Below are 12,370 nucleotides of genomic sequence, written 5' to 3'. Positions count from 1 at the left end.
ATATTAACCTAAAGGTACATAATGAAATGGTAAATGTCGCCTTTAAGGAGCAGAACATTTTTGTTTTATTTGTGTGTGAATAATGAAATAATTTCAAATATGTTTTTTTGTGATAGGTAATTGGTGTGGAGAAGATTGACCTCAGCCTTCCTTTAAACATTGTTCCAAAGGCTCTGTAGTAAATGGTGAGTATTCAAATGTTTTGTTTGATTTACTTGACTAACTTAAACTTGATCTTTAACTAATTGAAAACTGGTATTAGTCTGACAATTTCTGAATTTGTATTCATAACATTTACATACTGCAAACATTGCAGGGATATACACATTTTCTGATTTATTAGGCAAAAGTGATTCAGAAAGTGAGAGGCAAAAGCCAACAATTTTGCGATAAAGCCTCCTTCACAAAAGTGATAATGTTTTGTTTGTTGAAATGGCTATAAGGGTGTTTCTTATATGTAGTCTTATATTACAGTAATACTTATTTTAAGTCGCTTTGCAAAAAAACGTAAACTAAATGAAATGTAATGTAGTCTAACCTGGTTGTTCGTACTTGATATAAAAAGTTATTCTCACTATAGAGCCAAAACAGGAGTAATGTGGTCCCTTTTCCGTGCTCTGGTCAATACATTTTGAATCAGCTGAAGCAACTTAACTGAGTTTTTGGTACACCCTGATAATAAAGAGTTACAATAAGCTAGCCTTGAAGTAACAAATGCATGGACTAGTTTCTGTGCATCGTTTTGAGGAAAGCACACAACTACAATCATAACATCATTAGAAAATGAAATGATTTCCTGATTTTTATGACTGTGATATTTTGTTTTCTTTGATAAATGTGGAGTTTAAGCGTATAACAACCCTGCCCCTCCAATCAAGATTTCTCTCTCAGCTATCTGACAAACTTCTGAAGGTTTTTGAGAAGAGAGGAGGACAGATAGGCCAGCGTCTGAACTGTATTATGTCAAACATGACTCAAGTATGAATTCATTTTAAGAAAATTATACATCGAGTCAATAGAGTACACATTTCATTGAGCAAAATAGATTCTTTCTTTTCTTATTCCCCTTCCCTTAGGTTGATGATGTCAATTTAGGCCGGGATTGTCTTCTCAAGGGGCTGTGTGTGTACCTCAATGAGAGAGTTTGTGGTCAGTAGAAGTAATATTTGAGCTTTGGATTTTTTTGTTGGGCGTTAAAATATGTATTTATTGAAACACCACATAGTATATAGCCTAAACCCTAAAGTATGTGACCATCCCTGTTTTTTGTTTTATAGCCAGACTACACTGAAAAGCTAGAGGGCTTTTAATTTAAAACGGATACAGGAAATGAAAAGAATTGTATCAGGTCAGACAGGAGTATATCCGATAACAAGGAGGCTTAAAAGTACTGAAATCTGACCAAATGTACTTGTTAAACACAGGGACTTAGTAATGGGTATATATATGTATTGATTTGTTAGATCTCACTCTGTTGCTTTTGTGACTGTGCGCTCTGCAGGCAGAAGATGAAGACGTCATTCTGCGGTCCATTCAGGGGATTACAGTGGGACTTTATGTTGTCAAACACAATTCCACCATGAGACCAGAGGACAGATTGTCCTGGAAGGCCAACAGGTACTAACTGATGTGGACAACATTGCATTAGCTGCTACCATGCTGTTTGGACTAATGTATGCAATGAACCTGAACGACCTCCCTAAACTGAAGTGCACGTTCGAAGTGCTCCAGCAAATGTTAATGGAGCTAGACGGCAACATGCTCTCCAAGAAAGCCCAAGCGTTTAAAAACAAACTATTTGAGTGAGCTGTTGCCATGGACCATTGTGCACTTTTACAGCATTCATACTGGACTCATCGATACAACTGTCTTGCACTTCCTTTGCTCATGCTTTTTGCTTGATTTGCATGTTTCAGAAATGTGGGTTTTTCCTGGTGTCATGTGTTTTCAGAATGTACCACTTGTCATGTGTTTCAGAATGTACTAATTGTACGAATGTACTAACTTCAAAATGTCAGTTCTTGTTTTTATTTGTAATACTTTCTTTAGTGCAAATGTGGTGAGAAACCAGGCCATTATTATACTTCCATGTATTTTTCCAAAGCAATGCCATTGCTTTTTTGTATTAAAGTGCCCTTTCAAATTAGCAGGTTACTATTTAAATAATGGATTTGCAAGAACATCTCCTTTTTTCGGATAGGCGTTGACATTTTCTGTTAATTGTTTACTATGAATGAGTTACAAAAATAAGCCTTTCTTTGCCATTTGGCACAATAAACTTTTATTTTGGTCGGGAGAATAGTTTCCTTTAAGCTTGCTTGCTGTGTTCTAACACAATAATGTATATGTACATGCATCACAAACATTTTCTATTTCTTTATTTTCAATGTATTTGTTCATTCTCCTGGGGCTGCATGATGGAAAAACCAAAAGCTCATCTGGATGTGTGCTGTTTGTTAATATTGTTTTATTTTTTGAGAAAAATACATGAATGTTGTTCAAAGAAATGTGTTTGTTTTTATTGACTATTTGTTTTTAAATGTTATGATAAATGCTGTAGATATAAGAGATTAGGATGGATCCTGTAGAAGAATGTACGACGTGCCTCTATTCACAGAAATAAATAATCTTATGTACCCCTTGAGCACTAGGTAGATTAAACAGAAAACTATAGCATGTAGTTTAAACAAAACATTAATGTGGCTTTAACAGGTACAAATGAAATATACTGAGTATATTAAAAGGCTAAAGTGAACCTTAAAAGTCATGTTGGTTAAACCTAGGCTAAATGAATATCCCTATATTAAAGGAAATATTCACATTAACATAACAATTTCATGTTTCTTTGACATAACATAGTTGTGTGTCTCTAACATAATGGAATAGTTTTGAGTACACATGATTTTAATGTGTGCGACCGATCTCCATGTTTTTTATTACTTAAGTCCAACAGACTTTTTACAGTGAAGCTTAAATAAAGAAATCATGTTGATTTAACAGGTACAAGTTAAATATACTGAGCATATTAAAAGCCTAAAATGAACATAAAAAAGTCATGTTGGTTAAACATAGGGTAAATGAATATACCTATATTAAAGGAAATATTCAAATGAACATAACAATTTCATGTTTCTTTGACATAACATAGTTGTGTGTCTTTAACATAATGGAATAGTTTTGAGTACACATGTTTTTAATGTGTGCAACCGGTTTCCATATTAAAATCATGTTAATCCAACTGCCTTTTTTTCAGTGTAGTTCACAGATCCTGCAAGAGAACCGGTGTTTCTCCTTGTATTGTTTTTAGAAATGAAACAACTAGGTGTGTCTTGTTCTTGTTCTATCAGATTTTTAATGATTCAGCATGTTTTTACACTTTCCTCTTTCGATTCTGCCTCGTGTTTGTTCTCATTGGGCCTTATGAAACAACATGTTCTATTCCAATGCTAAATTACTCTCTCATTTACTACTTACATAATAAACCCTTTGGACATGTATTAATCCTAGTTGGTTTGAGTCCTCACTGGGCAAGGCAAGTTTATTTATATCGCACCTTTCACCACAAGGTAATTCAAAGTGCTGTATTTAATTAAAGACAATAAGATCCAACAGCACTAACGTGTGTAGTCAAATTTGTCTACAAATTATTTACAAATGTTGCTTTATTTGGATAGAAAATGTACCTCACTCTTAGTTTATCACATCACCAAATCACTAGAGAGAAAAATGAAAATTGGCATCAACATCACGAAAACTAAACCGGTAGCAACCATGTTGTCAAAGTAGCAGCAAAAAGAGCAATGTGATGTACTGCCCTCCTTGTTTGTTTGAGAGCTTGAATAACAACTGACAAGTGAAGAAATGCATGGATGAGATGTTGATGTGTGGTTCAGTTGCCTCTATAGAGTGCCAAAGTGACGCGTCCTAAAACCTGGAAGCAAGTTAGCATTTTACCACTTCCGGGTCCTTCAACAAAAACCAATGCAATTTCTCCATAGGTTTTTGGAAAATAGCTGGAAATAAGGTCTGCGGTTGACACAAATTGAAGAGACAGATCACGTTTTGTTCAGCCGGATAATATCCACATGTCTACCCTAGTTTTATAATTTTCGAATCATGAATCTAATCGATAGATTTATGATCGATAGAATTATGATTAGAAAATCCTATGGAGAAATTGCATTGGTTTTTGTCGAAGGAACCGGAAGGAGTTTACTTCTGGGTTTTAGGACGTGTCACTGTGGCACTCTATCTGCATTTAATCAAAAACAATTGAGTTTGATATTAAATTCTCCTCTAATGGAAATGTGTCACCTGGGAGCACCTTGAAGCTACTGTGATACAGAGCTGGAAGAAGTATTCAGATGTTTCACCTATAAGTTAAAGTAACTAAACAGCAAAGTGAAAGCACTAATTTGGTATTCACAATATGAACTCAAAGTACCAAACTGCCACATACTTGTAAACAAATGGCCAATGATTTTTATATTATTATCCAGAACATTTTGGATGATTATTTCTGATGCATTTATGTGAAGCAGTATTTTAATGGTGTTGCTGGTAGAGATAAGCCAACATATAACGAGGTTATTTATTGGCATGAAAGTTAAAAGAAACAATGTTGCTAAAGCATCAAAATACAAAAATAACTACACAATAATATGATATACAAACAACATTAACATACATTTCAAATTGTTACATATTAATGATATATATACATAGATATATATATATATATACACAGTGATACAATTACACTTCAACACACGTGTGTTCTCTCTCTCTCTCTCTCTCTCTCTCTCTCTTGTATCTTTAACTTTGTATTAGTGTCTGTCTACACACAATAACATACAAGGAGCAAGTAAAGTTCATTTTTTCATTGTTTATGATGAGTGAGCATTCTGATGCACTTTCTAAAATCAAATAAAAGCTTTACTGCCAGGAAGATTGCGTATGAAATGAAGACAAACTAGTTCACAGATCCTTCAAGAGAACCGGAGTTTCTCCTTGTATTGTTTTTAGAAATGAAACAACTAGGTGTGTCTTGTTCTTGTTCTATCAGATGTTTAATGATTCAGCATGTTTTTAAACTTTCCTCTTTCGATTCTGCCTCGTGTTTGTTCTCATTGGGCCTTATGAAACAACATGTTCTATTCCAATGCTAAATTACTCTCATTTACTACTTACATAATAAACTCTTTGGACATGTATTAATCGTAGTTGGTTTGAGTCCTCACTGGGCAAGGCAAGTTTATTTATATCGCACCTTTCACCACAAGGTAATTCAAAGTGCTGTATTTAATGAAAGACAATAAGATCTAACAGCACTAACATGTGTAGTCAAATTTGTCTACAAATTATTTACAAATGTTGCTTCAGTTGGATAGAAAATGTACCTCACTCTTAGTTTATCACATCACCAAATCACTATAGAGAAAAATGAAAATTGGCATCAACATCACGAAAACTAAACCGGTAGCAACCATGTTGTCAAAGTAGCAGCAAAAAGAGCCAATGTGATGTACTGCCCTCCTTGTTTGTTTGAGAGCTTGAATAACAACTGACAAGTGAAGAAATGCATTGATGAGATGTTGATGTGTGGTTCAGTTGCCTCTATAGAGTGCCACAGTGACGCGTCCTAAAACCTGGAAGCAAGTTAGCATTTTACCACTTCCGGGTCCTTCAAGAAAAACCAATGCAATTTCTCCATAGGACTTTGGAAAATAGCTGGAAATAAGGTCTGCGGTTGACACAAATTGAAGAGACAGATCACGTTTTGTTCAGCCGGATAATATCCACATGTCTACCCTACTTTTATAATTTTCGAATCATGAATCTAATCGATAGATTTATGATCGATAGAATTATGATTAGAAAATCCTATGGAGAAATTGCATTGGTTTTTGTCGAAAGAACCGGAAGGAGTTTACTTCTGGGTTTTAGGACGTGTCACTGTGGCACTCTATCTGCATTTAATCAAAAACAATTGAGTTTGATATTCAATTCTCCTCTAATGGAAATGTGTCACCTGGGAGCACCTTGAAGCTACTGTGATACAGAGCTGGAAGAAGTATTCAGATGTTTCACCTATAAGTTAAAGTAACTAAACAGCAAAGTGAAAGCACTAATTTGGTATTCACAATATGAACTCAAAGTACCAAACTGCCACATACTTGTAAACAAATGGCCAATGATTTTTATATTATTATCTAGAACATTTTGGATGATTATTTCTGATGCATTTATGTGAAGCAGTATTTTAATGGTGTTGCTGGTAGAGATAAGCCAACATATAACTAGGTTATTTATTGGCATGAAAGTTAAAAGAAACAATGTTGCTAAAGCATCAAAATACAAAAATAACTACACAATAATATGATATACAAACAACATTAACATACATTTCAAATTGTTACATATTAATGATATATATACATAGATATATACACAGTGATACAATTACACTTCAACACGTGTGTTCTCTCTCTCTCTCTCTCTCTCTCTCTCTCTTGTATCTTTAACTTTGTATTAGTGTCTGTCTACACACAATAACATACAAGGAGCAAGTAAAGTTCATTTTTTCATTGTTTATGAGTGAGCATTCTGATGCACTTTCTAAAATCAAATAAAAGCTTTACTGCCAGGAAGATTGAGTAGGAAATGAAGACAAACTAGTTCAAAGATCCTTCAAGAGAACCGGAGTTTCTCCTTGTATTGTTTTTAGAAATGAAACAACTAGGTGTGTCTTGTTCTTGTTCTATCAGATGTTTAATGATTCAGCATGTTTTTAAACTTTCCTCTTTCGATTCTGCCTCGTGTTTGTTCTCATTGGGCCTTATGAAAGAACATGTTCTATTCCAATGCTAAATTACTCTCATTTACTACTTACATAATAAACTCTTTGGACATGTATTAATCGTAGTTGGTTTGAGTCCTCACTGGGCAAGGCAAGTTTATTTATATCGCACCTTTCACCACAAGGTAATTCAAAGTGCTGTATTTAATGAAAGACAATAAGATCTAACAGCACTAACATGTGTAGTCACATTTGTCTACAAATTATTTACAAATGTTGCTTCAGTTGGATAGAAAATGTACCTCACTCTTAGTTTATCACATCACCAAATCACTATAGAGAAAAATGAAAATTGGCATCAACATCACGAAAACTAAACCGGTAGCAACCATGTTGTCAAAGTAGCAGCAAAAAGAGCAATGTGATGTACTGCCCTCCTTGTTTGATTGAGAGCTTGAATAACAACTGACAAGTGAAGAAATGCATTGATGAGATGTTGATGTGTGGTTCAGTTGCCTCTATAGAGTGCCACAGTGACGCGTCCTAAAACCTGGAAGCAAGTTAGCATTTTACCACTTCCGGGTCCTTCAAGAAAAACCAATGCAATTTCTCCATAGGACTTTGGAAAATAGCTGGAAATAAGGTCTGCGGTTGACACAAATTGAAGAGACAGATCACGTTTTGTTCAGCCGGATAATATCCACATGTCTACCCTACTTTTATAATTTTCGAATCATGAATCTAATCGATAGATTTATGATCGATAGAATTATGATTAGAAAATCCTATGGAGAAATTGCATTGGTTTTTGTCGAAAGAACCGGAAGGAGTTTACTTCTGGGTTTTAGGACGTGTCACTGTGGCACTCTATCTGCATTTAATCAAAAACAATTGAGTTTGATATTCAATTCTCCTCTAATGGAAATGTGTCACCTGGGAGCACCTTGAAGCTACTGTGATACAGAGCTGGAAGAAGTATTCAGATGTTTCACCTATAAGTTAAAGTAACTAAACAGCAAAGTGAAAGCACTAATTTGGTATTCACAATATGAACTCAAAGTACCAAACTGCCACATACTTGTAAACAAATGGCCAATGATTTTTATATTATTATCCAGAACATTTTGGATGATTATTTCTGATGCATTTATGTGAAGCAGTATTTTAATGGTGTTGCTGGTAGAGATAAGCCAACATATAACTAGGTTATTTATTGGCATGAAAGTTAAAAGAAACAATGTTGCTAAAGCATCAAAATACAAAAATAACTACACAATAATATGATATACAAACAACATTAACATACATTTCAAATTGTTACATATTAATGATATATATACATAGATATATACACAGTGATACAATTACACTTCAACACACGTGTGTTCTCTCTCTCTCTCTCTCTCTCTCTCTCTCTCTCTCTCTCTTGTATCTTTAACTTTGTATTAGTGTCTGTCTACACACAATAACATACAAGGAGCAAGTAAAGTTCATTTTTTCATTGTTTATGAGTGAGCATTCTGATGCACTTTCTAAAATCAAATAAAAGCTTTACTGCCAGGAAGATTGAGTAGGAAATGAAGACAAACTAGTTCAAATATCCTTCAAGAGAACCGGAGTTTCTCCTTGTATTGTTTTTAGAAATGAAACAACTAGGTGTGTCTTGTTCTTGTTCTATCAGATGTTTAATGATTCAGCATGTTTTTAAACTTTCCTCTTTCGATTCTGCCTCGTGTTTGTTCTCATTGGGCCTTATGAAACAACATGTTCTATTCCAATGCTAAATTACTCTCATTTACTACTTACATAATAAACTCTTTGGACATGTATTAATCGTAGTTGGTTTGAGTCCTCACTGGGCAAGGCAAGTTTATTTATATCGCACCTTTCACCACAAGGTAATTCAAAGTGCTGTATTTAATGAAAGACAATAAGATCTAACAGCACTAACATGTGTAGTCACATTTGTCTACAAATTATTTACAAATGTTGCTTCAGTTGGATAGAAAATGTACCTCACTCTTAGTTTATCACATCACCAAATCACTATAGAGAAAAATGAAAATTGGCATCAACATCACGAAAACTAAACCGGTAGCAACCATGTTGTCAAAGTAGCAGCAAAAAGAGCAATGTGATGTACTGCCCTCCTTGTTTGATTGAGAGCTTGAATAACAACTGACAAGTGAAGAAATGCATTGATGAGATGTTGATGTGTGGTTCAGTTGCCTCTATAGAGTGCCACAGTGACGCGTCCTAAAACCTGGAAGCAAGTTAGCATTTTACCACTTCCGGGTCCTTCAAGAAAAACCAATGCAATTTCTCCATAGGACTTTGGAAAATAGCTGGAAATAAGGTCTGCGGTTGACACAAATTGAAGAGACAGATCACGTTTTGTTCAGCCGGATAATATCCACATGTCTACCCTACTTTTATAATTTTCGAATCATGAATCTAATCGATAGATTTATGATCGATAGAATTATGATTAGAAAATCCTATGGAGAAATTGCATTGGTTTTTGTCGAAAGAACCGGAAGGAGTTTACTTCTGGGTTTTAGGACGTGTCACTGTGGCACTCTATCTGCATTTAATCAAAAACAATTGAGTTTGATATTCAATTCTCCTCTAATGGAAATGTGTCACCTGGGAGCACCTTGAAGCTACTGTGATACAGAGCTGGAAGAAGTATTCAGATGTTTCACCTATAAGTTAAAGTAACTAAACAGCAAAGTGAAAGCACTAATTTGGTATTCACAATATGAACTCAAAGTACCAAACTGCCACATACTTGTAAACAAATGGCCAATGATTTTTATATTATTATCCAGAACATTTTGGATGATTATTTCTGATGCATTTATGTGAAGCAGTATTTTAATGGTGTTGCTGGTAGAGATAAGCCAACATATAACTAGGTTATTTATTGGCATGAAAGTTAAAAGAAACAATGTTGCTAAAGCATCAAAATACAAAAATAACTACACAATAATATGATATACAAACAACATTAACATACATTTCAAATTGTTACATATTAATGATATATATACATAGATATATACACAGTGATACAATTGCACTTCAACACACGTGTGTTCTCTCTCTCTCTCTCTCTCTCTCTCTCTCTCTCTCTCTTGTATCTTTAACTTTGTATTAGTGTCTGTCTACACACAATAACATACAAGGAGCAAGTAAAGTTCATTTTTTCATTGTTTATGAGTGAGCATTCTGATGCACTTTCTAAAATCAAATAAAAGCTTTACTGCCAGGAAGATTGAGTAGGAAATGAAGACAAACTAGTTCAAATATCCTTCAAGAGAACCGGAGTTTCTCCTTGTATTGTTTTTAGAAATGAAACAACTAGGTGTGTCTTGTTCTTGTTCTATCAGATGTTTAATGATTCAGCATGTTTTTAAACTTTCCTCTTTCGATTCTGCCTCGTGTTTGTTCTCATTGGGCCTTATGAAACAACATGTTCTATTCCAATGCTAAATTACTCTCATTTACTACTTACATAATAAACTCTTTGGACATGTATTAATCGTAGTTGGTTTGAGTCCTCACTGGGCAAGGCAAGTTTATTTATATCGCACCTTTCACCACAAGGTAATTCAAAGTGCTGTATTTAATGAAAGACAATAAGATCTAACAGCACTAACATGTGTAGTCAAATTTGTCTACAAATTATTTACAAATGTTGCTTCAGTTGGATAGAAAATGTACCTCACTCTTAGTTTATCACATCACCAAATCACTATAGAGAAAAATGAAAATTGGCATCAACATCACGAAAACTAAACCGGTAGCAACCATGTTGTCAAAGTAGCAGCAAAAAGAGCAATGTGATGTACTGCCCTCCTTGTTTGATTGAGAGCTTGAATAACAACTGACAAGTGAAGAAATGCATTGATGAGATGTTGATGTGTGGTTCAGTTGCCTCTATAGAGTGCCACAGTGACGCGTCCTAAAACCTGGAAGCAAGTTAGCATTTTACCACTTCCGGGTCCTTCAAGAAAAACCAATGCAATTTCTCCATAGGACTTTGGAAAATAGCTGGAAATAAGGTCTGCGGTTGACACAAATTGAAGAGACAGATCACGTTTTGTTCAGCCGGATAATATCCACATGTCTACCCTACTTTTATAATTTTCGAATCATGAATCTAATCGATAGATTTATGATCGATAGAATTATGATTAGAAAATCCTATGGAGAAATTGCATTGGTTTTTGTCGAAAGAACCGGAAGGAGTTTACTTCTGGGTTTTAGGACGTGTCACTGTGGCACTCTATCTGCATTTAATCAAAAACAATTGAGTTTGATATTCAATTCTCCTCTAATGGAAATGTGTCACCTGGGAGCACCTTGAAGCTACTGTGATACAGAGCTGGAAGAAGTATTCAGATGTTTCACCTATAAGTTAAAGTAACTAAACAGCAAAGTGAAAGCACTAATTTGGTATTCACAATATGAACTCAAAGTACCAAACTGCCACATACTTGTAAACAAATGGCCAATGATTTTTATATTATTATCCAGAACATTTTGGATGATTATTTCTGATGCATTTATGTGAAGCAGTATTTTAATGGTGTTGCTGGTAGAGATAAGCCAACATATAACGAGGTTATTTATTGGCATGAAAGTTAAAAGAAACAATGTTGCTAAAGCATCAAAATACAAAAATAACTACACAATAATATGATATACAAACAACATTAACATACATTTCAAATTGTTACATATTAATGATATATATACATAGATATATACACAGTGATACAATTGCACTTCAACACACGTGTGTTCTCTCTCTCTCTCTCTCTCTCTCTCTCTCTCTCTCTCTTGTATCTTTAACTTTGTATTAGTGTCTGTCTACACACAATAACATACAAGGAGCAAGTAAAGTTCATTTTTTCATTGTTTATGAGTGAGCATTCTGATGCACTTTCTAAAATCAAATAAAAGCTTTACTGCCAGGAAGATTGAGTAGGAAATGAAGACAAACTAGTTCAAATATCCTTCAAGAGAACCGGAGTTTCTCCTTGTATTGTTTTTAGAAATGAAACAACTAGGTGTGTCTTGTTCTTGTTCTATCAGATGTTTAATGATTCAGCATGTTTTTAAACTTTCCTCTTTCGATTCTGCCTCGTGTTTGTTCTCATTGGGCCTTATGAAACAACATGTTCTATTCCAATGCTAAATTACTCTCATTTACTACTTACATAATAAACTCTTTGGACATGTATTAATCGTAGTTGGTTTGAGTCCTCACTGGGCAAGGCAAGTTTATTTATATCGCACCTTTCACCACAAGGTAATTCAAAGTGCTGTATTTAATGAAAGACAATAAGATCTAACAGCACTAACATGTGTAGTCACATTTGTCTACAAATTATTTACAAATGTTGCTTCAGTTGGATAGAAAATGTACCTCACTCTTAGTTTATCACATCACCAAATCACTATAGAGAAAAATGAAAATTGGCATCAACATCACGAAAACTAAACCGGTAGCAACCATGTTGTCAAAGTAGCAGCAAAAAGAGCAATGTGATGTACTGCCCT

The 12,370-nt window shown here is 34.4% G+C and overlaps 1 long non-coding RNA gene across 1 annotated transcript; it reads left to right on the top strand.

Moving 5' to 3' along the window:
• The first annotated feature begins 895 nt into the window (after positions 1-895).
• On the top strand, positions 896-2,446 carry LOC307027630. The gene is made up of 3 exons (XR_013804697.1): positions 896-978; positions 1,077-1,149; positions 1,502-2,446. It is a non-coding gene; the product is annotated as an uncharacterized lncRNA (long non-coding RNA).
• Positions 2,447-12,370: the final 9,924 nt, after the last annotated feature.

The sequence above is a fragment of the Notothenia rossii genome (assembly GCF_949606895.1).
Source record: "Notothenia rossii genome assembly, contig: scaffold_54, whole genome shotgun sequence".
Classification (NCBI taxonomy): domain Eukaryota; kingdom Metazoa; phylum Chordata; class Actinopteri; order Perciformes; family Nototheniidae; genus Notothenia; species Notothenia rossii.
Note: the sequence above shows the minus strand (reverse complement) of the source record. Positions and strands in the feature narration are given on the sequence as shown.